The sequence below is a fragment of the Anolis carolinensis genome, chromosome 1 (assembly GCF_035594765.1).
Source record: "Anolis carolinensis isolate JA03-04 chromosome 1, rAnoCar3.1.pri, whole genome shotgun sequence".
NCBI classification, from domain to species: Eukaryota; Metazoa; Chordata; class Lepidosauria; order Squamata; family Dactyloidae; genus Anolis; species Anolis carolinensis.
This window is the reverse complement of record NC_085841.1, coordinates 108,977,794-109,005,277: the sequence shown is the minus strand read 5'-3', so window position 1 is coordinate 109,005,277 and position 27,484 is coordinate 108,977,794. Positions and strand designations below refer to the sequence as shown.

At 38.1% G+C, this 27,484-nt stretch overlaps 1 long non-coding RNA gene across 1 annotated transcript in view; it reads left to right on the top strand.

The window, feature by feature from the left end:
* Positions 1 to 27,484, top strand: part of LOC107983466 (uncharacterized) — a 129,901-nt gene that overhangs the window by 28,280 nt on the left and 74,137 nt on the right. The window contains exon 2 of the long non-coding RNA XR_001730886.2: positions 5,421 to 5,472. This is a non-coding gene — a long non-coding RNA (uncharacterized LOC107983466). The remainder of the gene's footprint in view (positions 1 to 5,420; positions 5,473 to 27,484) is intronic.

Here is a 27,484-nt window from a genome sequence, read left to right as displayed (position 1 = left end):
CCCCTTTTCCTGGCCATGCCTTAGAGGCTCCCAACTTCTGTATAAGAATAGCTGAAATATATAACCTTAAACAGTCAACCTAAACATAGCAATCATGAATAAAACACAATGATCATGACATCTTTACAATATTATTATTTAATAACAAATATATTATTATTTAATAACAAAATAATTATAAAAATTGAATTGAAATGAAATGAAAACGTTTAAGAAGTGTATTACATCCCTTCATGTTTCTTCCATTACCTGTGTTTGTCACAGAGCACATAGATAGTAATCTTATTCTTTCTGAAGCACTTTACAAATTAATAAAACCAAATCCTAATAAATTTGCAAAGTACTAAAGCAAGACATGCCATTGACCTTCCCCTAAAATAAAATGGCAAAACAAACATGGATGTACTTCCTTGGTGAAAAGATATACCAAGCTAACATGGAACTTAAGGATTTTGTTAATATCTATGGATTTCACAATGGCCTATGACTGGTTGAAGTTCCTAAAAGTCTTCATGCCAGTGGTAAGCAAAGTTGTGCCATGGCTATTTCTCCAGCACCACCTGATATTGTATTAGACTCTGATTTTTCTATGCACTTGGACATTGTAGACAAGGCCTGGGACTAGCATGTCCACTGAGTTTAGTCTAAAATGGAAGTTCTGGGGGAGATTAGTTTTAAAAATGATAAAATTAGTAACATTTATCACAGGGATTCTGGACTTATCTATGTAATTAATTTGCTATCCTTATATAATAAATCTACCCCTTTTTCAATGCATTAGGGTTAAATTATCCTGGAGAAAGTACTATACATAATTATTTGTGTGTTTTGGAATTTCTTGATAAGGGAGATTACGATGGCCTCTTTCTTGCTGTTCCTCTACTGACAGGGAAATATTTTTTTCAAAATATTCTAATAGTTTTTTGAGAATTGAATGTTTTTTTTTTAAAGAAGGGGCTTTTAAATGGGATAATCTGCTGTTTTAACTGCACTTTTAAAACTGCTTTTTATTATTTCTAATTGTTTTAAATTGTTTCAGCTTAGCAATTGTATTTAACAAATTGCTGTTTATAGTTTAATTCCATTAATGTTGATCTTTGGTATGTTTTAACTATACCTCAGCTGCCAGAATCACAGTTTTGGGAAAAGGGATTTTTTTAAAAAAGTTCCCCTACTCCCCATTTATTTGTGGTACTTTTCCATGCGCTGGAATTAGCTATTGGTAGAATTTCCAAAGTCAGACAAACTTTTGCTGAGGGGACAGAACAAAGAGTGACTCACACCCATTAAATATGCTGCAGAGACCAAAAGCAACCCTATAGCAGGTCAACAAAGATGGTGTCCTGACATCACCAAAAAAATGGTATACAGGGCTCTATCTTTTGCTAGGCAACCAGAGCAAGATGCCGTAAAGCTATTGGAAGACTAACCACAGCAGAAGAAATGAACAGCACCAGGAAACAAATTAATAATGGAATCCTATTATGAAGCAAATCCATCAGCCGAAGGTCACCAAAAGAGAATTATACTATCTGGAAAGAAACATTCCCAGCCTCTAATGCACAAACTTGAAAACTTGTAAGGAAAGATCAATAAAGCAGAAGAACAAAGAGGAAAGAGTGAGAGGAATCAATGTAAACTGCTAACTTGGAAAAAGGAAGTATATGGATTACTAACTGAAAATGAAGCTAGTATTGGAAATTTAGAAAATGAGGAAATTTCAAAATAAAATGTACAAAGAAAAGAGGTATTAATTATTATTCTTTAAATACCCTAAATTTCAAAGGATAATTACTGAGGAAATAAGTAACACTCAAAACTGAAAAAGGCTGCCATATTTAAAACTTGCACCAAAGAAAGAACTGAAATAATTTACTGAACATGTCAACTTGGTGGTTCAAGCCATTTCGACAGTCATCTTCCAGGATACAAACCAATTTCCATATAGTGTAACAACAAGAAGAAATCTAGAGTATGCGATTGAGGAACCGAAGAAATCACCAAAAGATGGGAAATCAAAATGGTCAACTTGACCTGAGTTAAAATGTGGTAAAATTAAAAAGAGTAACTTTAAAAACTTTAGTGGATAAAAGGTTGAAAAATGAAACCATTAAGATAAAACTAAAAAAAAAATCAATAAAAAAATTGACAGAGATGCAACAAAAGTGCAAATGTGTGCATGTATGTGCCTTCAAGTCATTCAAGTTAGTATTTGGGTGGAAGACTACCAGTAAATATCAGGTGCTGTAGATTCTATTTGAGAAGAAGGATCTGGTAAAACCACCTCTGAGTATTTATAGGATTGGTATAAGTTTATAGGAAACTGTCTTGAAGGACCCCCCCCCCCCCAATACACACACAAGAACAGAGGGGTAATTGCCCCACGTTTGGAGAAATGAAAGAACAATTAGTAATTAGGTAAAAGGTAAAGGTTTTCCCCTGACGTTAAGTCCATTCGTTACCGACTCTGGGGGTTGGTGCTCATCTCCATTTCTAAGCTGAAGAGCCGGCGTTGTCCGTAGACACCTCCAAGGTCATGTGGCTGGCATGACTGCATGGAGCGCTGTTACCTTCCCACCAGAGCGGTACCTATTGATCTACTCACATTGGCATGTTTTCGAACTGCTAGGTTGGCAGGAGCTGGGGCTAACAGCGGGCGCTCATTCCGCTCCCGGGATTTGAACCTGGGACCTTTTGGTCCACAAGTTCAGCAGCTCAGCGCTTTAACACATTGTGCCACCAGAGGCCCCTCAATTAATAAAGATTAATTAATAATTGATAAAATGATATTTAAAAACTGTGAAGGACAAATTACATTTTCTATATTTCACAGACTGGCTACAAAAGAAATTCTTAACATTTTAAGATTTTAAAAGATTCTAACATGAATCAAAAAATATCTTAAAACTTTAGCAATCCTCAAAAAGATAACTAATCTCCAGTCCAGTGAAATCATGGACTACAAGTTTAACAGCAGGTGGAGAAGAATTTGGCAGAGTTAATATTAGTTAATATTAGGTATGCAATTTTCAAGGTGATTCTTTCTTTCTGGTATTACTTATTATTGAATTGATACCACTGTCATAAAATTAAAGAAAACAAATCAGGGATATGAAAGACTGAAAAGAAAAAAAATGTTTTTGAATAATCAACACTTGGAAAGTTACCATCAGAAATTTAATTCGATGTTTTAATACCGTGTTGTGTGTGTGTGTGTGTGTGTGTTTTTCTTTTTTCGGTTGCTGTGTATATATTATTATTGGTTTTGTTTTCTGATGTTTCATATTTTATTTTGTATTGTTTTGTATCCGTTTGTGCTGTAAGCCGCCCCGAGTCCCCTTCGGGGGAAATGGAGGCGGGATATAAATAAACTTATTATTATTATTATTATTATTATTATTATTATTATTATTATTATTAAATTCCTGTTGAAGGCAATAAGAGTATCTTGCCAAGACACCTCAATGGAATTTAGGATTAAGTATGTTACACTACTCATAATTGGCAAAATTGTTGAATCAGAGAGAATGAAGCACCCTGGTGGAAATATCATTAAAAGCCTCAACAATGATGAAAACTACAAGTATTGCATTTACTCGAGTCTAATGCGCCATTGAATCTAAAGCACACCACAATTTTCAAATCCCTGAAACCCAAAAGTATTTACCATATTATGCAAATCTAATGCACACCATAATTTTGGGAAGGTGATTTAGTCAAAAAAGGTGAGCATTAGAATCTAGTAAATACGGTATTTGGGTATATTTAAAGCAGACAATATCCAACATAAGATGGTGAAATAAATCACTAGTTCTGAGTATATAAAAAGAGTACACAAAGTCTAAAATAAAAACCATAATGATAAAGTATAAATGTGTAGACTCAGGCATGTGAGTTTCCATTATTCTAGATATATTCATTAACATATGTAATATCTGTATCGAGCTGTTTGAAGGTGTTTGCTCTTTAATCCCTCCTTTCCCCCTCCCCTCTCCGAGTTGCACTGGTTCTTTTCTAAGCATCAGCAAAGGCAGCGAGTGGAGCTCCAGAGCCAGGACAACAGAGGGTAAAGCAGGTTCACCCTAGTGTGGACTCCCTCTTGCCACCACAGCAGTACAGAGGCAACCAGTGTGGATCCCATGAGACATATCAGTACTCTACTCCAGATCAGCTCTAAGGTCTTTGGCTCATTAAGATGCACCCAAGACACAAAGCAATGGGTCCAAACTAAAAGAAAAGAGTTTCTACCTAAACAGTTGGAGAACCTCCTGATAATAACAGCTGTTTGACACTGGAATTCATTGTCTTGGAGTGTGGAAGAGTCTCCTTCCTTGGAAGTTTATAAACAGAGACTAGTAGAGATGATTGTGTAATCCTGTATTGGCCTGGATGGTCCTGTGATCTCTTTCAATGTTATGATTCCAGGTCTGCAGAAACACTCCCAAACTCACTCTGAAAGGAACTGTGTGCTATCCTAGTATAGCACTATGGTGGGATATGTAGTCCCAGTCATTTCCTAACTTAGGAAATTGAGTAGTAACACAGATGTTATCATCATCTGTGTTATTGCTTGTATCTTCTTTTCTCCTTTTCTTTCCTGGGTAAGGTTTATATGTCCTGAAATGTGCAAGAAATTGATAGATGTAAGCAATTGTCATGGACTTTCAAGACCCCTACAGGTAGCAAACCTTTCTTACCAAATCTGAAATAAACACAATAGGATAATGTTGCATTTTTTAGAGGTGGAGTCCCATTACACCATAACAGCTTTCGTGATCGATTGTTGTTTACCAGGATACCGTTGCCTTATATATGCTTGTATAAGTTTGGAAATTTTAGTCAAAAAAGAAGCTATATCATAAGTCTTCTGGAAAAGAAAAAAGTATTGGTGTAAAAGTTTGAATGCTGGACTATAATTCTAGGAGACTAGAGTTAGAATTCTTTTTCAGCTATAAAAACTCCTGGAGTGACCTTGAGCAAGCCATACTCTCTCAGTCTCAGAGGAGTGCAATGGCAAACTGCCTCTGAATAAACCTTATCTATAAGGTCACAATAAATCAGAAATGACAAAGACATGTAATAATAACAACTAAGATTTTTTTTGCCCCTTCCTCTCAACTCCTTCTGCTGAGTTAACTGAATGCAAACTACTTTTCCATTTTGAACTCATTCTGCCACAACTAAAGTAAGCTCAGGACAGTGGGAGGAGGAGAGAGAAGCTGAGACATTTTGAAAGCAGCTGAAAAAGTGGGATGACAGAGGATTAAATAAGGATTTTCACTGCAGTTAGCTGGGAAAACTCAAGATAGAAATTGAGATTTCACTACCTGAGTATTTGTTTCTGACAGAAACAGCTGTTCCAATAAACATGTCGATATTTATATTTCTTATTCATTTGCTTTCCATTGTCTGCCTGACAGGAACCTTTGGACACCAAGGAAGAAAGAAGTGGGACATGACTCCTCCTGAAAGGTGAGATTTAGTGTGTGAGAGGGTTTTTAACTTTGCTTTACCTGCAACTCACTTCTTTTAATGCTTGGCACCTTTAGGACCAAGTAGGAATAAATTTTCTGGTGGAAAGTTAACAAAAGCTTGAAAGAGGTTGGTAGCCACATTGACTTTACAGGTGCCAGGCTCAAGTCTTCAGGATGGGCATTGTCTGATTGCTAATTATTTTTTTGGTTCAGGCCCATATAAAAGGCATCATTTCAAGGTTTCTAGACACAATGTCCCTTTTATGTGTACAACTTGTAAACAAGAGAGAATTTAGTGGTAACCATTTATAATTGCTCTATACCCTAATTGCTACTCATTTAATTTTATACAGTAATGGCCAAATCTTCCATCTGTCCCCCCTTTCAGCAACGATAACACTTTAGTGAGAGCTTGAGACCAAACTAAGCTTTTTTTAGTGGGCGGGTGGAGGGTTTCCAGATTTTTGCCACCTCAGGCTTTGATTAAATGACAGGTTTTGTTTCTATTGTTTTCTCTTGTTTCTCCATTCAGCTCCTGACAGCATTTCCTCTCAACTGAATACTCTTATCACTTTTTTATTTTAATCCTCTCCCTTTGCTGGCTATATTATCACACACCCCATCCTCATTTCAGTAGGTTCTTACCCTTTAAGCCACTAATTGGCTTTTTACCCTCAGATCACTTTGTCTCATATGTGTACAACCTGACCTGCTTAGATATGGCATAGCATTGCTATTCCCTGCCCTTCACTTGTTCATTCATTTTATCACTTTCCCCTCTATCCCCATGTATTTGTTTCTACTTTCTCCCTGTCTGAACCAAACTTGGATGCTGAATTTCAACCCTCGAAAACTAGAGTCTCACCTTCCAATCTCCTGTAACATTCATTTTCTGGCATAGGCTTCTGTGGCATTTATGAAGGGAATATCTCCTCAGTTATAATGCCATCAGGCTTCTAAACAGTGCAAAAATAATGTAACCAGCTTTATTTCTAAATTGCTCACTGTATCTCCATATAGATGTATTCATCGATATTGTATAGAGCATAGATTATACTCAGTGAAATGGGAGACTTGATTTATTTTATTGGATTAGCCTGCATTTGTGCGATAGTTCATAAAGTAGCACAACACTATTACAGCCCAATCCTTCTACCGTGTTTCCCCGAAAATAAGACAGTGTCTTATATTAATTTTTGCTCCCAAAGATGCTCTAGGCCTTATTTTCAGGGGATGTCTTATTTTTCCATGAAGAAGAATTCACATTTATTGTTGAACAAAAAAATGAACATTTATTATATACTGTACAGTAGTTGTCATCATAAACCAGCATAACCAGACAAACTGTGAATCCTATCAAAAATTTCTTGTTACTACCAATATTTCCATGTACAACACTTTATGGTATGTACATTTACCAATCCTGCATGCTTCCAAACAAAAACTTTGCTAGGTCTTACTTTCGGGGGAGGCCTTATATTTAGCAATTCAGCAAAACCTCTACTAGGTCTTATTTTCTGGGGATGTCTTATTTTAGGGGAAACAGGGTATAGAGAAGTAACTCCCATTGAGTTCTGTGGGCTTTCTTTCGGGTAAATGGACCGAGTATTGCAGCCTGTATTTTTTTTTACATTGATTTTGCTAATCTGTCTCCTTATGTTCCCTCTGATACAGTCTGTACAACTAAACATATGACATACTATGTAGAAGACAGAAGAGGTGATAAAGGGGATGAGATATACAAAGCCATTGCACACAGTCATGGTTAATGTCACTAAATGGATTTACAGAAATGAGTCTAGACTCTGGTTCTTTCAGCACCTGCCTCCCCCCTCTCCCCCAAATCTTCAGTTGCTTATTTTGGTTCCGCAACTGCAGATGTTGAGCTGGGATTTATTTGGGATGAGAGTAAAGTAATGGAAGGAATATTTAGAATTGCATGGAACATATGCCACTGCCATTTGATACTTAAAAGCAAATTCTATTGTTTTCTGGGCAACCTTCCACTTCAGTTAATGGTGTTAAAATAGAATCCTGTTTATGAAAACCTTCACTGTGAACTCATCTTTTTTCCTTAGCAGTCTGAATCTATTTCATTCTTCTTTACTTCATTCTTAATTTTTAGCATATATTTTACACTACTGAAATTGGGAAAATTAATCACAATGGGATAATTTTACATTCAACTTGGATTTGGATGAGAATGATACAGAAAAATACTAGAATAATCTCTTTGAGTTATCTAGGTCAATTAATCTACCATCTACTTCTGCAGCTAAAATTCATTCCCTGAATATTTTTGTGGTCATATTGCAACACAGAAGGTGCTAGTTCATGCTGATCTCTTGGTTCAAGCCACCTACCCCTAATAACATGTGGAGCCATTTTCATGTGAGTCTTTTTGAAATTGTAAGAGTTTTAGGTCATCCAGAAGACAATATAGTCACTATTCATTTTTTTTCACTGAACCAGAAATTATCCAGGGCAAGTGCCATTTTATCACTACTTCTGGTAAAGGCTGAGTTTTCCTTATGAAATGCTTGGGACCTGAAGTGTTCTATATTTTGGATTTTTTCCAGATGTTTTAATACTTGCATATACATAATGAGATACCTTGGTGTAGGATCCAAGCCTAAAACATGAAATTCATTATACACATTATAAACATAGCCTAAAGGTAATTGTATGAACAATATTTTTAATAATTTTGTGCATGCAACAAACTTTGGGTATACTGAGCCATCAAAAAGTAAAAATGCCACTTTCTCATTCATACATGTAGATGATTTTGGATTTGGGAGTGTTTTGGATTTTGGATTTCTGTATAAGGGATGCTCAACCTATATAACATGATAAAGCATACATGTAATACAATGTTGAAGTGTAGACATAATCATTGTCATTAAAGTACATTTGGGTCAAGCTGACAAGCAGGTTAACAAGGTTCTAGCCTAGAGTTGGCAATGTTAATAATGTTCCATTGGCACAAGTCATTGATTTCTTCCTCCTCCTGCCATATTAGTCAAAGAGACTACTGTGGTTGGCATCATATTGGTGAGATAAGCAAACATAGGTCAATCATACACATCTATATCTTTTTTGGGCATTGTGCAGGCTGATGTTTCCTCTCACCATCAATGGGTGTGTGATGGGAAAAAAAGATACATTGTGAAGTCACTGCAGTGCACTGGCCCACTGTTGTGAGTGTGCAATTTAATTTAAGTTACAGTTGTTGAGTATCATTTGTTATGTCTGAAATAGGAAGGGTAGATCTTTACTTTCTCATACATTCTGTAGGTTTGCATAATTTCCTTTTTTCTTTTACTTCCAAAAGAAAGCTACATCACATTTTTCAGAATCTCTGACTCTCCTTGCATGCTTCAGAACTCGTTCCTGCAAAGAAGTCATATATTCCTGTAAGATGAGAGCCACATGAGTTTCAACGGAGGAAAGGAAGTCTCATTATGTAACTCCGATATCTAAAATGTCTTTAAAATGTAACATCAGAAAAAGATTTCATTAATCCAGCTAGAAAATCCTACACTTGCCATTGAAAGGGGAATAAGTGTTTAAAAAATATGGTGTGAGACTGTGTTACCCATTTTTGAAGGAACATGTCCCCTTTGTTACATCCAGTCTGTTTATTTATATATCATTGGGTATTTGAAGTCTGTTACAATGAGTGTTCTCCTCCTTCAATTGTATATGCAAATCTGTAGATTTCCTAACGACAACTGGATAGGGATGTGTATTTCATCTTAAAACAAAGCATGTTGGGGGGGGGGAGAATAAATAAATATTAGAAAGTTATTCAAAGGATTGAGGAAACAGGTGTTCTAAATCTGTGCTAATTGGATTTCAGTTAATTATTCCTTTTACAACAGGGAATATAAGATGTAAGTATAGGGGAAATCATCTGAGCAACCTCTCTGACATACTAATTGATTGCATGCTACATAATCTATGGAGGCATTTTGACCACTAGCACTGCTGTAAAGTAAGTGCTTCTCAGCTTTGGATAGAAGAAGCCATTGTACTAATTTACAATTCTTTCCTCCCTGCATCACACAGTTGGGGAGGGGGTTGGGAAAGACTGCGTCCTCCCTGCAATCATAGTGCATCTCTGGAAATGGAAATCTACCACATATTGCGGGATGCTGAAAACCTGCCTGTCACAGGCTCTTGTTGGACCAGCTCTTCTCTTTCTGTTTACTTATGCATACCCACATTTGGGCATTTTATTAATGCTTTGCTATAATTAGTAGTTTTTGTCTCCAGTGGATCAGTTTATTCTCAGCTTAATTCATTCTGGCTTCTGCTTTTTGATCTGAAAGTCCTATTTTGTTTATCAGTATGCTGAAGCCGTTGTGCTAGCTTATTATTGTCAACTGAAAAGATATCTTTTAAGCCTTCAAGAGTTAAGAGAGAACTAGAATGACTGCTGTCTTTAGAGTTAGATCTGCTCTGGGATTTATTGGTTATTTGATCTTAATGGAAAGGTTTAGATTTTATATCTCTCCCTCTCAACAGAGACACATGTGCACACACAGTTGGTCGGATCCAGATATACTTGCACTTAAAGTAAAACAATGGAAATCAGCAAGGTTTCACTTAACCACACTAAAAATGTCAGTGAGTTTACTTCAGTAGTGACTAAACAGATCAAATGACATTTTAGGGATAAAGCTATATATATATATATATATATATATATATATATATATATATATTTGAATATTTAGCTAATTGCCTCAGTTTACCAGGCGCTTATGTTTGATGTAACGATGCTGCCATTGAAAATGAACTCAAAAACCTAATGATGAGTTATATAATATGTGGGACAATAAATTACACAATATGAACAATACAATCCAGTCAATAGCTACTCAGAAATAAGTCCCACTGAATTTAATGGGACTTCTGACAGAGCCAGCTTTATCATTAGGCAAAAAGTTGCTGCATGAAGCAGATTTTCATATTTTTATGAAAAGGTAGCTCTTTAATTTGTTATTTTAATGGCAGGGATGGGAAATAGCATTTGCTGGATTTTGTGTTTCATGGAGCAAAGTAATTAATACGTATGGTTTTAAGCACCAGGCAGCTTCACTTAGATATGTGTGCAACAGGGCATACTTGCTGCTCTGTCTCAGCAACAAAATGTATTGTTTTTGTCCTGACCAGGCATGTAGCTGAGGGGGGGTGGGGGCGAAATTTTCAGAGTGGTCCGCGAGAAGGCCTTACATTTATTATTTAAACTATGTTTATTCATATCATGATCTGATCAACATGCTCAATATATCCCATATGCATGGGGATATTGGGATAATGATACAAAAGGTTTGCTAGGGTAGATCCTCCCCCACCCAGACTCAGCCCCCCTCCCCAGAAGCAAAATCTCAGCACCCCCCGAATCAAAATCCTGGCTACCGGCCTGGTCCTGACTACCATTTAAATGTGTTTTGCAGCTTGTGACAACATGTAACCCATAGTTGATGTAGTTGCTGTGTGTCTTCAAGTTGTTTCAGGAACTGCATCTACACCTACCACATAAATCTGATATAAGGCACTCTGGAACTGATTTAATGTAGCAGATGGAATGTCCCCAGAGCCCTTTAGCTATTGACACAACCAGTCAGTCCAAGGGTGTATTAGGGCTGTTAACTGATGCATCATCACCAGCAAGCAGCTCTCTCCCAGAAGCTTGCTGGTGATGTCTCATTTCTAGACACATGGCTCATGAGCTCTATTCTAATTATTGCTTTACCCCTTGATGATTGGTTCCATTCTACTTTTATATATTCGTCTCTTTGAATATGTAGGTCACATACTACTTGAATGCAAGCAAGATTTGCTACCTGTGAATAGGGACAAAAAGCTGGTATTGGAGAAGTCTGGAATTCTTTGTCCCAAAAAGGACATTGTTGTTTGCTAAGATTTACTTTAAATATGTTTTTCCCTGGTTTTTGCTTACATGCAAAAGTACAATTAATTGCAAGCTGTTATTGTTGGAGGTGGTGTCATATGTGGGTCTCACAGAGGGGCAAAATGGCTGCCTGGGCTTACTAAAGTTGCCTTCCCCTTCTTTAATGGAAAACACCAGGGTGCTATCACAGCTCAAAACCAGTTCAGTGAGCTACAGTTTTTAGGTACAAAACTAAATTCAAATCAATTTGCATACATCCCTAAATATATCCAAATGCTTTAAACAAAATAACAACAACTTACAATTGAAATCATGATATGATATGGACATACATTGATGTGGGTATCTCTTTTTACCTCAGTAATGAATAGTAACAGTTTAGTACTTCAGAAATTACTTTTTGGCTAAAACCAAACCAAAACAAAATCATTCTAATTTGTCATACATGCAACTAACAAGACTGTAAGTTGTAGGTGCCCTCAGGCAGGCTTTTGGTAGGCTTTTTGAAATCATTTTTTTAAAAGTTGTAATACAAATAAATGCACGTTATATCTGACAAAAGCAAAAATATTTCACAGGAACTTCAAATACAAGCACAGAAAAGCATTTGAAAAGGAAAATATTCAGGGCAAAAACTGCATAATGCCATTTAGCTATCATCATAAATAATATCAGTGGGGAAATGTATATAAAAGTAGACTCAGAATTGGTGAGGGCCATTTAATTTACTATTTTTGGCTTATGTTGATTGACCTTGTTTTATCCTGTTCCGATGGCACACTTGGTTTCACAAAACCTGTTTGTAGACAACTCTCGTACTGTCCCTTAAAACTGACTGAAACCTTAAGAGAAGAAATAGGCAATATGTGTTCCTCCAGCTTCTGTTTGATTGTAAACCACATTGGCCCTAGCCAGCGTAGTCAAGACAAGACTGCCAAGGTAACCCTGTGCCACGGCTGGAGTTCTAATTCACTAATAGGTTCCAATCCATCATCAGAGGTTTGAGATAATCTTTTTTATCTCTACTTTGTGTATTCAGACAACAATTTTTCAACCCAAGAACACAAGAAGAGGGAATCTATGACTTCTATTTCAGACCTGCCTTCTGTACTATTGCCCCCCTCCAAATGTGTTAACAGAGAAGTTTGCCATGGCTGCAACACCAAGGGTTTGTGGTTTGGTCATATGTGCCAAAGGAGCTCTCTAGCCAAGATTCTGAATGCCCCTCACTAAACTGCAAATCTGGACGTAAGATGTAGACATGATAGTTAAAGTGGAATCAAAGTGCTACAATGGTGTAGTATAGAAGATTCCATGCCTTAACATTTTTAGTTGCATGAGCCAAGGGAGCTGCTGAAGAGAGTATGGTGCACTCTTGCCTTCCCTCAGAGAAGCTGCTTCCTTGGGTGTGCATTGATAGTACTGATGACTGAGCATAATGATGACCCCTCATTATGCTTACTATAATCTTTCTCCTCAGATATCCAGGACACCTCATTTTGCTCAAATGTGAAAACTGTCAGTCATTTCTAGAGGACTTGTGATGTTTGTAGTGGACAGTGACTGTCTCTTCAGTCTCATGGCTTCATGATGCTGATGGTGGAGGGGTTTTACTACTGTTCAGCTCCACTGAGTTTTAATCTATGCCAACCCACGGTCCTGTGCACCCCCAGTTTGGGGTCAGATTCCATGAGCACTAAAAGACTCGGGGGGGGGGGGTCAAAATTCTCACCGAGCCAGTTGTTATCTGTGAGAGGAATCCTTGCAGCAACTCACCATCCTAAGGCTGCTGGATGCCTACTCCAAGTGACCATTCCAGTTATGTTTTTAATGTATTGTCTATGTCAATGGTTTTCCTTTTCCCTCCTTTGCTGCTATGCCTCAGGGAAGACCTCGATACAGATGGCTATTGGAACTATTAGATCGGGCTGCCTGGTTGTTGCCACTGCTCCGGCCACTGTATTCATTGCTGCTGGTGTTTTGTGCACCTCCTGAAGAAAACAGAGCTCCCCTTGGCAAGCCAGTTGAAAAGGATGACTGGTGAACATGTTGGGGAGTGTTCCCTGGTGGTCAATTGCTCTTTATTCTTCTTTATTCCACCGTGTCTCTGCTGGCGAGGTCGCTCCAGAGGCTCTCCCCCACCGCTTCTCTTCACCATCTTCATCACCGACTGGCTGTTGGCACCATTGCTGGGAGGGTGGTCTTGCCTTCTCTGCTTGTTGGAGCTGCTGGCATACTGATTGACATCATCACCATCCTCAGCATCCTGGTCGGCTGGCTCCTGTCATCATTTGGGGGACCGTGCCCCAAGACATGGGTCTCCCTGCTGGTGGGCCCAATGGTTGCGGGTCATTGGGGATTGCCCCAAGAGGGCGCGGAGTGCCCTCTCCAGTTAGGCTGCCATTGCTGTTCCTTTTCACCTTTCTGGTTACCTCGGCATGCCTGCTGCTGTTTCATCTCCATCGGCTGGCCATTACAATCATTAAGGGGCCATTTCCCTAGGTACAGCAGCAGCGAAGAGAAACTGGACAAACCTCGACTGTCTATCCCATGGGTCAGCATTAACATTGTGGTTATTCACAAACTCTGTGGACTGGCTGTGTTGTCCTCAAAAACTGTGTTAACAAACTGTGTTGATCGATTGTGTTCTCCCTACAAACTGTTGACTGACTGCGCTGTCCTTATTGAGAAGAACAAAGTGGAAACCAGTAGTCTTATGCTTTTGTATAGAATTGCTATCCATTTCTGTTTGTTTCATTCTTATGGCCCCATTTTTGTTTTCAAGGGCTGTTTCTAGAAACGGGGCCTTTTCCAAATAAACTGTTTCATTCTTTCATCCGAATGAACGAAAATTTTGTCCATTGGTCAACATGGGAGGATTTCCAATGCTCCCCTTCCCCTCAGTTTTAGGGATAGAGGGTCTCACAATTTCACTGATCCTCAGGCTGTCTCCAGCATTCATTTGAGCTGTTAGGGTTGGTGGGGTAAACCCTTGTCTCTGAATCCGGATAGACAAAATGCAGTCTGTGGCTCATTGAAACTGTTTTTGCAGCCCTTGTTAGTTCTTCGGGCTCCATTATCTTTTTAAAAGGGTAGCAAGACCCCTCTGTACTTTTCAACAAACAGTAACTTGGAAAGAGACTCTCTTTAAGAGGGTTTATGTGTGGCCTGCAGGCCCAAAGCCTCAGTGACTGCCAGGGTTTTCAGCTGAGTGCCGAGTGCTGAACACCTCTTACTAGGCACTTGGCACTCGGCACTCACCTTCAAGTCCTGGCACTCATAAGACAGAACACGGCATAGGGATACAACCCATGTTGGATAGGGTTACACTCACCTTGAAGACACAGGTTTGCAGACTGGGGGTGATCCTGGATTCATCATTGATTGTGGAGCCTCAAGTGTTAGTAGTGGTCAGGAGTGCCTCTGCACAATAAGCTTGTGCGCCAGCTGCGCCCATACCTTGAGACACCAGATCTGGCCATGGCAGTACATGCCATAGTTACATCTCGATTGGACTATTGCAATGCTCTCTACATGGGGCTGCCTTTAAAGAGCTCTCGAAAACTTCAGCTGCTTCAGAGATCAGCAGCCAAGTTAATAACTGGAGCTCAGTAAAAGGAGAATAATTCCCATGTTACGGCAGCTCCACTGACTTCCAGTTTGCTACCGGGAGAAATTTAAAGTTACCTTTAAAGCCCTAAACAGTTTGGGTCCAAACTACCTGACAAACCACTTCACCTCATATGAACCTGCCCGGAATCTGTGGACATCAGGGGAGACCCTCCTCCCGATCCCACCCCCATCTCAAACCCAGTTGGTGGGGATGAGAGAGGGGGGTCCTTTTCTGCAGTTGCCCCCCCCCACACTTCTGGAACTTCCTCCTGAAGGAAATTAGAATGGCCCCTTCACTACCCCCTTTCAAAAAGTTATTAAAAACTTATTTATGTTCCCAGGCATATGAAGAGCCTGACAGCTGAAGGATTGCTTTACCAGATATAGCTTTTAATTCTGGAGGTGGCTTTTAACTTTGTTTTATTGTTTTAATGTGCTTTGTATAATTGTGTTTTATTGACTTTATGATGATTTTTTAATGATTGATTGTTTATATTCCCCATTTGCTTTTTTATTATTTTATGTTGTTAGCCGCCCTGAGCCTCAGTGGGGAGAGGGGGCAGGATACAAATAAAGTTTTGATTGATTGATTGAAAAATGTGTTTTTGCTTCAAGTAACCATAATAGCCCAATGTTAGATAAAATTTACATTCTTCCTCTCCTTTAGTGCTGACAGTTTATCCAGCAGTAGTCTGTTATTTTGGCGGAGTAGCACCTAAGAGTCCTCCTTTCTCTATATTGGAGCTAGTGTTTTTATGCAGAGAGAAGTAATAAAAGGAGAAAATACTGTAGTTCCCTCTTCAGAATTTGCTACCTTATGTGATGTTTTGTGACAAGGTCACCTTGATCTCCTTTTCACACATATCTCATTATTTTTAGGTCAAAATTAAGGCTTGTATGTGACTCAGATGCACTACCATGCTTTTTCATGCCTGTCATGGTTTTGGTTACCATCTGAGACAATAAACCTGGGCCCCTAGGATCGGAAACAGGACCAGACTTTATGGAATCAGAGGTAAATGGGTCCCTTCCCCAAATTATGCTAGTGTGTAGACAATGGGTTAAAAGCAAAACCATCTTAATTCTTGAAACCCTGCTCCTTTTTCTTTTTTTGGAACCATTGCTAGCATTATCATATCTTGCAAATACTTCCTTTATACACAGGTCATGTAAATGTAGTGGATAGAATCATATTAAGAAACATACAGGGAGAGGAGATGTATGTTGTTTTTGAAATAAAGTATTGCAGAAAATATATATAAACACCATTGGGGATAAAATGCAGAAACTCATCGCTACCAAATCAAAATAATGTGATACTTCAGCAGTGTTTAATGCTATCATTGCTTGATCTATGCATAAAGAATTTAGGAGCCATTTATCATGACACGCTGCATTGCTCATTTCCTAAAATACTTGCTGCTTTAGTTTTCCTTTCAACTTGAGTTACAGGTCAAGTTTTAGATGTTTAATAAAAGGAAAACCCAGAGAGTTCTTCCAATGTGGGATGGGGGGAGATTTGGAAAGTGGTCAGAGGGAATGAGGAGATGGATTTTCAAATGCCTATTAGACCATCTATGGCCTCAACTTGAATTTGTTGGGAGGTGTGTGTGTGTTCAAATGCATGTTCCCAGAAGCCACTGCTTGGTTTCTGCACCAGAGGCAGGTGTTCCCTTGTGCTGTCAGCCAGGAATGATTAATGAGGATTTGCCCCTACTGAAAGCAGTCTTTGGAGCATTGTTCAGGGCATCTGTGGAACTGTCTGGGGAGACAAGGACACAAGTGAACAACCAATTATTTGGCCATCACTGAGGCAGCATGAAAAAGACATCAAATTGGACAGTAGAGCTAAGCTTTTGTTTTGTGAACATTTTTAAACAGTGTTAATACTAGTAAGATTTTACTTGATTTTAAAAAAAAGAAAATAGCCTTAAAAAGTGGTCTTGTGTAGCTGTTAAACCATAGGTGTTTTAGTTTTTCAGATCTAAGCGCTTCACATCCATCAAGCTAAGATACAGTTTTGTTGGTTAACATTGGGAGTAAAGCTCCTTTGGGCAGGAAGATCTTTAAGTGAATAACATTTTGGGACACTATTTCAAAGGATTAGGATGTATGGAAAGTGAAGATATAAAGTATTTCCTAAAAGTTGTCAAAAAGAAAACATGTGGTCTCTGGTCCAAATTTTGCCCATTGTTGTCCTAAATCCAGAAAAGTGAATACCTTTGACTTGTATTCACTTCTTTTCCTATTACCTTTTAAATATCCAAGCATTATTGTCCTTCTGGTGAGTCCTGTCTTCTCATGATATGCCCAAAGTACAACAATCTCAGTTTAGTCATTTTGGTTTCTAGGGAGAGTTCTGATTTGATTTGCTCCAGAACTCATTTGTTTGTCTTTTTGGAAATCCAGTGTATCCATAGAATGCTCCCCATTTCAAATAAGTTAATTTTCTTCCTATCAGGTTTCTTCAGTGTCCCACTTTCTTAATCCTATATACAAATAGAAAATACAATGGCACGGATAATCCTGTATCTTTATAATTCAGGATCTTGTGTAGTTCATTTATAGCTGCTTTTCCAAGGCCCAGACCTCTGCTTTGTTTTGACCACTGTTTAAAATCTATGAAATATCTGGAAGAAGTGTGGTAGGTGGATGCTAAGTATAGGGTTGTGAGGAAACAGCAATGCACCAATCAAGGTGTGACCACCTGGACCCCTTCCACACAGCTGTATAAAATCCACATTGTACTGGATTATATGGCAGTGTAGATTCAGGTAATCCAGTCCAAAGCAGATATTGTGGATTATCTGCCTTGATATTCTGGGCTATATGACTGTGTGAAAGGACCCTAGATCTCCAGAAAAAGGCCTTAAATAGAAAGCTTAATACATGGTCAACTTCGTGTGGAAGAAGGTCAACCTAATGTCCCACTGCATGTAAGCCTGTCTGGAATTAAAATCATAGAATAGAATTATAGATATAATCAACAGAAGTACCGGTGTGTGTCTCCCCACTCTGATAAGCTACATTGGTATAAGGAGGCAGGAATTTATCTGGGGCAGCATCTCAGTTCCCAAACCACCATCCCTGGATTAAGTTAGGCTGATTGAATCCCCGCTACGTTTCTGGCAGGTGGCCAAATATTTTGCATGGCCTCTGGTCTTTGAAACTAGGTTTGAACTGGCTTTTTGGTTATTTCTAAGGAACCTGGACATTTAAATTTTATTTTAACATAGTTTTAAAATGTGTTTTGATGTTGTTGTTTTTTTACTCTTTTAGTTATCTATTATTTTGGTGAGCAGAAAAGCAATGGGTCAATGTTTTCAATAAGTAGATGCATACATATTGGCTATTGCACTCTAGGTGTGTGCATCTCGAGTCAGGATTTAACTGACTGTGCGGAATCCTTGGGCTTTTAGACTATGTGATCTTCAGCTGTACTGTGCGTGTAAAACCAAAGTATATCTTGGAAAATGTTGAAGGGAAGGGCTCTGCAATTTCCTTGAGGCTGCCCATTATGTGTTTCAGCATAGACAGTCTCATCGACACTATAAAATAGCTCTTGAATTGTACCTAAATGATCCATATGAAAATGTGCTTATAATATCTTATGCACTTATAAACCTATTCACTCTACCTGTTTCTCCCACTCACAGACATCTATAGCTTTTACTAAGACTAATTGGTTGCATTCAGCTTTTATTCTGCCTTCCTCCTGAGCATCAGGCTCCAGATAGAAGTGATGTGTGTGGGACGCCCCTTTGACTGTGAGTTCCTTATCCAGTCTTCCCCTTCATCCTTCACTGTCACCTTAATATCCTCCTTATCTTGAATTCCTCTCTTTCTCTCTTACATTTCTATCTGAGCTTCTTTCATTTCTGTTCCTTATCCAGCCATTAAAACAATCCGTTGTTTCTCCCTCTCTTTTTCTCCTTTCTCCTTTTTGTATTCTTCCTTCCCTCTTTATCAATTGTCCCATACCCAATTTCTTCTTCATTCACATATTTATCTTTTTCACTCACTCCCATGCTTACTTCTTCCCTTTGCTTTGACAAAAGAAGAGATGGGGGGGGGGATGGGACATGAATTTTCTTCTCTTGGAAAGATTAACGAATGGTGATTATCTTATAAACCTGATGTGTAAGCCTGGTGGGGTGCTGTGCAATATTACATGTTGCCTGGGAATATTTGAAGGGATGCTTAGTACATAGATCATCAACCTAAATCCTTGTTTCAAAATATGGAGGTGATATCTTAACTTTTTATAACACAACAAAAATGTACCTAATGCTGCCTAGAGATTAACATGTAAGATTGTTAAAAAATTGGTTAAGATCTACATGTCTGCTCACTAAAAAGTAGACATACAGACATTGTACTCTCGGTATGAAACATTTTGCATTCTAAGCATGTTTAAATGACATTAATGACACCATGTTAATTACAAGTTCCTAATTAATTGCAAAATCCCTACCCAAACAATTCTGGTCCTCATCTGTTTGGATGTTTGCCTGCCAACCTACCTGCCTTCTGTATATAGGATTCTTTGGCCTAAATTCAATTGTTTGTCTCAGCTAAAGAAGATCAATTGAATAAATAGATCTTATGTAAGCCCTGATACATCTAGTTCCTATGGATTCAATAAGCATTTTCTGGTTGAAACAACCAATTGGATTTAGCCTGACTTGTTTAGAACTGAGAAAGGTTTTGTGTGCATGTCTGTGTGCGCGTATGTTCATACCTATTTGTATGAGTATTGACAAGTGTCAGAGTCCAGTTCTGCATCAGAAGGACTGAATTCTCCAGCATAGTACACTGTGTAACAAAATTTGAGAAATGTTCTGTTTCTGGTCTTAATGTGTTAATCCTGTTTACCTGTGTGGGGTTGTTATACTCCAGAAACGTTTTTGTGGCCGCCACAAACTATGTTGAATTGGTTGAGACTGTATCAGATATTCATTGAAAAACTATAGCGAACTGTGCTGTAGGATATTCCACGAAAACAAAGTTTTTGCAGTTTAATAAACCTTTCCCAGGTTTTTATGATAGAACCAAGTAGGAAATGGCATTTATAACCCAGGAACAAAAATCGTGCTACATAAGGTTATCAGATAATCTTGTTGTGTGTGGCAGCCCTTAAAATGCTTGTATACCAGTACAATAATCACACCTGAAAGTAGCTGGGCAGAGGAATAAGTTGGTGAAGAACAACACAACAAATGTATATGACCACAAACCTCATATTGCACTACAGAAATAATGCCTTCAGAATTGTACTGAAGTTTTATTGAGAGAAAAGACACTTGGTATTTTGGCTTGAAGTTTTAATTGGGAGTGGGCATGGCTAATGTAATGTAATTAATATTAATATATTAGCCCTGTAGTCTAGAAAAGGGGGTAGGAAATATATCTTCCTTTGTATCCTTACAAAAATTCTCTTTTTGAAAGTTGCCATGCAAATTTTAAGGTATGTTCTTGTGGACAGGAGTGGAGGCTTCCCTTGAAATGGAAATAGGAACTTTGGGAAGCAAGAGAGAGTTCCTCTTTCCACACAGCCCATAACAATTCTGAGGTTACTGTGGCATCTTTCCTTCCCCACATTATCCGCTGACTATGCACCATGCATTCCAGAATCTCACATATAATTTTGCCCAGACTGGGCTATCAGATTTTAAAATTTATTGTTGTGCCTTTGTGACGGCGCGAGTGGCGCCATCTATATGTTGAACTATAAGTTGCAAGATTTGAATTGTATCATGCCTGATTTTGTCCTTACCCTGTAAATGTAGTTGGATTGGTTATTTATATCTGTCAATCAATGTTGCTTGTACCTGTTATATTGCTCACTCAGCTAAACTGTTTGGCTCCACCTCTTCCTGGAGTAGGACTGTGTTTCCTCCTTTCATTCCACCAGCAAGCTCTCTACCAGATGGACGTGAGAGAGAGACTTGGCACTAAAAGCCCTTTAAAAGTTACCTCTCAGCACCAATTCTGAGGTTCTTACCCTTGGGACTCACACTTCATGTTCAGGGCCAACCTGAACAACATTGAGGAGTCTCAAGCGCCTTCACATCAGTCCTTTGGCAACAGAGGAAGACTTTGTCTTCAGATATAGGTCATTGGACTGAGGCTGAGTTTGCTCCGGCATTCACAGCCAGAGAAAGAGGGATCTGGAAAAGCTCCACGGACTTAAACAATCAAAGACTGTAATGTATATTTTCTTTTACCCCCTTTGTGAACAATAAGCCCAGTTTTTGAGTTATCTACAGTGTTTTGGTCCTTGGGAGTTCCAGTTTCCCTAAAGGAGGGCAAGAAGCAATCCCCTGGGGAAAGATGTCACGTCCATGCCTCTTTCACTAAGAGTATAGCCCCAGGCGTGACGGCACAGCCTTCAAGTCATATTAGATTTATGATGACTCCATGACAAACTTATCAAGATTTGCTTAGAGGGGTTTGCCTTTGCCTTCCTTTGAGACAGCATAACTTGCTCAAGCTCACCAAATAAGGATTTGAACCCTGGTATTCAAGGTTGTAGTTCAATGCACAAACTACTCCACCATTCTGGCTTTCAATTCAAGAATTAGTGGTATAAATATAGGCTAAATATCCCTTTATTTGTCAAGTGTATCAGATTCTGTTTACTGTAAAATCCATCTTAGAATCTCCAGTTGGTACAGGAGACTGCAGATCAAAATTGATGAGGAAAGATAGAATTATCAAGAGAGTCTGAAAGTATCTATAGGCAGTCTCTGAGTTACAAACATCCGACTTAACAAATGACTTATAGTTAGGAATAGGGGTGAGACAACAGAAAGCGAGAAAAATCTACCCCTTTGAAGGGAAATTAACTCCTGGAAGAGTTATCATGGGGAAAAGGTGTCTCAGCTACAGCTTTATCCCCAATCCTTGTTTCCACAACAAGCCATTTATTTTCAAAATCCAATTATCACAAGAACAGAGAGTGAGGGGAAATATTCTGAACAGGGGCACAGACAGCAAAAGAAACACCTCAAGGGTGTTAACTCTTTCCTGTTATCCAAAGCCTGTCCCCCCCTTCTATATATATAGGTTGGAGTTACACTTTACACAACTTACATATACATTCAACTTAAGAACAAACCTACAGAGGATACTTGTTAGTAACTTGAGGACCTGTGGTATAGCAGCAACTGTCTTGTAATGTTCATGGTTTCTAGAGGTGACTTCACTCGATGGTGGAGGAGAAAGAGAAATCTCACATAATTCTGTGCTGTATCTTGTGTAGTTCCTTCATTCTTAGTGGTGGATGTTGAATTAAACAGGTTGATAGGAGCTATCTATATTCATAATGCCAAAGCTAGGGTATGTGGCATTTATAGATGAAATGGTTTCTTCCTTTCAATGAAGTAAAGCACTATATAATATCTTCAACTTCTAAACTTTGTATGTGTGAGGGATAGGGAAGAATCCAGTGCCAAGTACATGTCTCCTTTTTATTTCTATTTCTGCTTAAGACATTTGGGAATAGTGAATAGTTAAATCTAATTAAAATCCTATTGAGCTAATTTACTGAGTGCTCTGAGTGTTCATGAGTTTGTCAATAAATCCTATAAACTAGGTAACATGTGTAAAGACATATTTTATCTCTCTGTTTTCGAAAGGATTGCACAATACCTTTAAAACTATAATTGCTGATATTATGTGGCTACCTTAGGGAGCGCCATGCTAAGTTAATGTAACATGTACAACTTGGGAAAACACAATACTGCATTTCTTTTGACTGTGATCCACATTATAATATTGTATAGCAGGAGTGAGGAATGCGTGCCTCTTCATATGATGTTGAACTATTTCTTTTATTTATTTGAAGAATTTCCATATTTCCTCCTGCAGTGTTCCTGCAAAAATGAACAAATAAAAATCATTTACACTACAAAGATTAAAAACATTTAAAAGTATATTAAAATACTTTAAAAACTCCTAAAAGCAGTCTAAAAACAATCAAGTTTTCCAGCAGTTAAAATAGCACTTCCAAACATTGAATGGCATGCAGAACACTGCTGATTTGGCTATAGTAATCAACCCATGTGCTTCACTGCCCTAACCTCAGAAGAAAACCAAGGCATCTGTGTTCAGTCCCAAGTGAAGGATATTTGGGAAAAACTGTTAGTTCTTCTGGTCATCTCTCTATTCCACAGATCAACAAGAGCATCAGTAGAATTACCAAATGTAGTACCAGGAAAGTCACTCAGAGCCGTTCCACCTATAAATCTGGCGAGCATAACTAGGCTAAAGTTGACACCTCCTTCTTCAGTTAATCAGGTTTCTGTTGTACATATACTGGATCATATTGCTTGTTACTGGCCTGGCATACAGCAGTAGTATTTTCATTTTGTGGTCTGATGGGCTTCTGCTAGAGTAACCATGCATCTGTTGGTTGGATGGTGACTGTCTGCTAACTACACATCCCATCTTCTTTCACCATGGACCATGCTGGCTGGAAGTGGTGAAAACATATTCCCATATGTTCCCCAACCATTCTGTATAACTTCTAAGTATACATTGTTAAATTTGCAGAATAGTTTTGTTAGTTTTATCTCTGTGATTTACATGAATAGATGGCAGTGGTGAGAGGTAATGCATAAGAGAACTAAAATATATCATTTCTATTTTCTGAGAAAATTTAAATGGGATTTTTTTCCACTGGAAAGGTAGGCATCTAGCTCATGTATTCTGGAAGGAAGGCGTCTTCTCCTCACTACTCACTACTCTCATTCTTTTTCACCTTTGGTTATTCTGGCTAAGGTTGATAGGAAATTGAGCACAAATACCTCTAGATGGCCACAAAACACAAGCCCAGATGTAATCCACCAGAAACACAAAGCACAACCACATTATCCAAATATACTTTTTGTTGCTTTTAAAGTTGTGTTCTATTTTTCATGTTTGCCCAAAAAGTAGGAAAGAAATCATGAGACTCTACTGATTTGTTGGGACTGTCACTTATCCAGTTTCCTGAGCTAATTTGCTTGAATCTATTATTTGCACAACCTCCATGCCGTAGTCTTTGTTCTAGAGACGGTAGGGGGTTAGACTTCTGGTTTTATACATCCATAGACATTGGGATAACAGCTAATATTATCAATTGCAGGTTTGGGTTTATACAAGTTGCACAGGTCAAATATCCCATCGCATTTGCACCAAGGTCTCTTTGCATGTACTAGCTGAAAGTGTTCAGAAATGCTGCCTTTTCCCGTTATTGTTTGGTATACTAATTCATTTTTCATTTTCATTGTCTTCTCTAATTTTATTATTTCCAGTTTCATACATGATGTGATATACAGGATGTTTGAAAAAGAACTCCCTAGTTTTAATGTGTTTTAACTTAAAACTAGGGAGTTCTTTTTCAAACACCCTGTACAATGCTGCCAGAGATGCAATATGGACTACTTTTGGTAGTAGGTGAAGAAGAATGAGGCTATTGATTTTGCTTCCAATAATTTTGGCTCCTCTTATTGAAAAAAGGAGGAAATATCTATGCATACATAGATATTTCCTCTACTCTTGTACAGTTTGATTTCTTTTTTGAGAAGCATATTTGTATTCATACTAAAATGCAGTCTACATTTTTACATTGCTAAAATAACTCTGAAGACAAAAGAGTCTAAAGAAAACATAGATCATCTCAGGTGTGCCACCCTTGTTGTAGAATGCCCTCACTTTGAAGATATTATTGAACTGACCTTGGTCTCATTCCAGTGCCAAGTGGCTTTCTACAAAGGTATTGGAGGATTGATATGCATACATAATTTTATATTGTTTTTATTTCAACTTTTTGAATAATGCAAATATTTAACATGGTTCTAGAATGTTTTGATTATTTTTATTCATTTTTATTTTATTGTCCTATTGCTCTACATTTTCAATCACTCAATCAATGTTACTGTAAGTGACCTAGGTCAGATCTATACTAATACTGCTGGGCCGATTGGTGTGCTCTACACCAGATTGGCCCCAGGTACGGGGCTCATAACCACCATTCGAGCTGCTGTAGAGGCAGAAAGGGAGTCCTGCTCTCACCCAGCCATGCCAAACACGGTTCAGTAGCACTGGGCAGCCACCCTTCCTGTCTCACCACTGCCCTCCATGTTACAATGGTCTTTGGCCACAACGTAGGTCCTACCCACCACTGTTGCATGCAGGGATGTCACCTGTCACTGTTGCATGCAGCGATGATAGGGTGCTGAGGCCGGGGGGAGGGAGAATAGAAACCTCTGCCTCTCCCCCTCCCTTCCCAGCAATTTGATAGGTTGCCTGGAGCTACTGAATTAAGGTGGTTACAAGGCTAAGAAGGTGATATAGAATCATAGCAAACATAAATAAAATAATAAAATAATATTTTGTTCAGTATCTGAAAGCCACTGTACCTTTGCTGACAGGAAATGGTAGACATTATAGTCCAACATATCTGGTTAGTACAGAGAGAATAAAAAGTTACAAAACCGAGAATTATTAATTGAGGCTGTAATGTTGTCTTCCTGAAGATTATAGTGCTGGACAAATAGTTTCTCTGTTATTTCAGTCATACCTTTGGATGATTTTCTAAACTTTCCCAAATAGAATGTCCCAATAAGAACATATTAGTAGTACTAATGTTCTATTAATAGGAAATTATATTTTTTTGAATATGAAAAAAATACTCTTTTGAAAAATAACTGATTCTAGTTCACATGTAATGGAGAACAATTGAGTTGTCTTCTTGTCATGCATGTAACTAGGATTTTGGTCAATGATCTTTGAAACCACTAATAGTAGTTGCAATTACTTACCTGGGAAACATGGAATAATTGTAGGATATGATGAATGCTGAGTTAAGGAGAAGTGGAAGTAATGCTTAATTTGAGCTGCCACTATTGTCATGCAGAATATTCGTCACAGCTGTGCCTATCTGCCTTCTTCTCCAATATCATACATAGTTTCCGTTATACTTAAAAAATTACAAAATGACATCTGATTCATATTTAGAATATATTAATATGTACACTCCAAGGCTTCAGTTCCTTACTGGATTTGCCTTTGGACGTGGAACTGAATGTCAAGTTTTATGACAAAGGCCAAGAAATAGTATTCTCTCTTTTAAAAATAATAACTCAGTCCTATGCACAATTATTCAGAATGATTATGTATAGACATTTTCTCAAGTTAGCATTCATTCCAAATGTATTCATGATTATTTAGAATTATTGTTTATGATTTTTTATCTGAAGATGGAATTGAATGTAAATTTTAATGACAAAGGCCAAGAAGTAGTATTCTCTCTCTTTTTAAAGAAACCAAATGTGGATCCCAGTCCTATGCATGACTTTTCAGAATCATTGTGTATAAGAATTTTTCTCAAGTTAGCAGGTTTAGGGCTAGAGCGTTTATGACATAGATATTGCTTTTGTGTAATTGCTGTATGTCACCCTTGGCTATCAGGCAAAACAATACTGTGACTAAATTTAGTACAATGTATGTCAAAGTCAGAACATTTTTAGCTGAAAAAAGGAGCAAACATATCGAAAACCAGCCTTTTTTGTCTTATGAAAGAGACACAAAATTGTACTACTTTCACTGCTTTTGCATTACCTTTTGCTTCTTTTCAGTCATTATTTTGCAAGGCTTCCTCTGGTGACTGGAATTATATGGCATTGTTTTCATTCATTGCTGGGTACTCACAATTCACAGTAATTTTTTAAATGTGCATATTTGTTTGCCTTCTGTCCCTTTTAAATGGGACTACTGTAAACATATAAATATAAAAGCCACACAATGACATGAACAAAATCACAAAGAGAGAGGAAAATATTCTCAGGAATATTCTACTAGAGATAGTCACACAGTCTCATCACCAGCCCAGAAAGCAAATGAGAGATAAGGAGAAAAAAAGTTATGCATGACTACTGTTTCAGCCAGAAACCACAGAACAATGGTCAAAATAAAAGCCTTTTACATGTGGTCTATGTAGGGAGGGAATAGACATTGTCTAGAGATGGGAAATCTCAGGGTAGAGCTCCTTGGAGGGCTTGTTAAATCTTTAATTTGGATGACTTGACCTGTCACTTATTAGGCAGCAAGAGTGGCAGACATCAGTTGTGGAGGCTAGGCGGGGCTATAATGACATGAAAAGCAGAAATCTCTCTCACACACACACACATATGCACACAAACCCCTAGGAAATAGAGGAAAACTAGTTTTCCTTTGTGCTTGCATAGCTTTAACAAAGCTTTCAGAGGTTTTAACAATCAATCAACGAGGGTGGAAAACAGAAGCCAACATGACTGCAATATTCTTCCAATTTCATATGTAGTATGGAAAAATTGTATTTTTCTTTGCCATCTTTTCATTGAACTCACTCTTATTCATACACAGTAAATAAACAAATCCTTGCACATAAGACTGGTAATAAACTTAGCCGCTTTGAGTGTTCTTTGTGGAGAGAAAAAGCAGGGTGTAA